Below are 2500 nucleotides of genomic sequence, written 5' to 3'. Positions count from 1 at the left end.
ACACTCACACTCACACACACACTCACTCACACACTTCCATGCACACACAGTCACACACACCCACACTCGTTCACACTCACACACACTCACACTCACACACACTCACTCACACTCACTTTCACACAACACACACACACTCATTCACACTCACACACACACAAACACACACACTCACACACACAAACATACTCTCTCACACACACACACATACTCACACACACACACATACACATACTCACTCACACACACATACTCTCACTCACACACACATACTCTCACTCAAAATCACTCACACTCACTCACACTTACACTCTCTCGCACTCACACACACTCTCTCACACAGACACACACTCTTTCTCACCCACACACACATACTCTCTCTCACACACACACATACTCACACACACATACTCTCACTCACAGACACTACTCTCACTTTCAGTCTCACTCTCACTCTCACTCACACTCTCTCACACTCACACACCCACACACACAGTGTCTCAAACACTCTCTCACACACACAAACCCACTCACACTCTCTCACACATACACATACTCTATCTCACACTTATGCTCACACACACATATTCTATCACACACAAACTCTCACACTTACACTCACACTCACACGCACACTCACACTCACTCACACATTCACACTCACACTCAGACACTCACACTCACACACACACTCACTCACACTCACACTTTCACGCACACAAGTCACACACACACACACTTGTTCACACTCACACACACTCATTCACACTCACACACACACACTTGCTCACACTCACATTTTCACACACACACACTCATTCACACTCACACGTATACTCTCTCTCCCACTCGCTCTCACTCACTCACTCTCACACTCTCACAATCTCACACTCACACTCTCTCACACTCACGCACACACACTCTCACACTCACACACACCTTCTCTCACTCCCTCACGCTCTCTCTCACTCCCTCACACTCTCACAATCTCACACTCACACTCTCTCACACTCACACACACACTCTCACACTCACACACACCCTCTCTCACTCCCTCACACTCTCTCTCACTCCCTCACACTCACACCCCCTCACACTACCTCACAATCTCTCACTCATACTCTCGCACTCACACTCTCTTGCATTCACACTCTCTTGCATTCACACTCTCGCACTCACACTCTCACACTCTCACACTAACACACACTATCTCACACACACACTCTCTCTCACACTCACACTCACACACACACACTCACACACTCACTCACACATTCTCTCACACTCACAAACACACTCTCCCACTCACATGCACTCACACACACACTCATATTCACACACACACAGACACACTCACACACACTCGCTCACACTCACACACACACACACACACACACACACTCACACACATACTCTCTCTCACACTAACACACATAGTCTCTCTCACACTTACACTCTCAGACTCTCACACGCACACACTCTCACACTCACACTCTCAGTCTCACACACACACACACTCTCACACACACACACACTCTCACTCCCTCACACTTTCTCTCACTCCCTCACACACACTCTCCCTCACACTCACCCTCCCTCACACTCGCACTCCCTCACACTTACACTCTCTCACACTATCTCAAACTCACACACACCCACACTCACACTTTCTCAAACTCTCTCACACAAACACACCCTCTCACACACACACTCTCACACACTCATACTCACTCACATACATACACACTCACACACACACAATCACACACACACTCACTCACACACACACTCACTCTCATTCACACACACACACTCATTCACACTCACACTCACACACTCTCTTACACTCACATACACACTCTCACACACACACACTCACACTCTCACACTCACACTCTCTCACACTAACACACACTATCTCAAACTCACACTATCTCAAACTATCTCACACAAACACACCCTCTCTCACACACATACTCTCTCTCACACTCACATTCACTCACACACATACACACTCACTCACACACACGCTCACTCACACTCACACTCACTCACACACTCTCTCGCACTCATACACACACACTCACACACACTCACTCACTCACACACTCACACTCTCACACATACTCACACTCACACACACACTCACTCACACACACACACTCACTCACACACACTCTCTCACACAGACACACACTCTCTCTCTCACACACACACACTCTCTCTCACACACACACACACACTCTCACCCACACACACATACTCTCTCTCACACACACACACACACACATACTCACTCACACACACATACTCTCACTCACACACACATACTCTCACTCAAAATCACTCACACTCACTCACACACACACTCACTCACACTCACACTCACTCACACACTCTCTCGCACTCATACACACACACTCACACACACTCACTCACTCACACACTCACACTCTCACACATACTCACACTCACTCACACACACTCACTCACACACACA

Source organism: Carcharodon carcharias, chromosome 6 (assembly GCF_017639515.1).
Source record: "Carcharodon carcharias isolate sCarCar2 chromosome 6, sCarCar2.pri, whole genome shotgun sequence".
Lineage (NCBI taxonomy): Eukaryota > Metazoa > Chordata > Chondrichthyes > Lamniformes > Lamnidae > Carcharodon > Carcharodon carcharias.
This window is presented reverse-complemented; position numbering follows the sequence as displayed.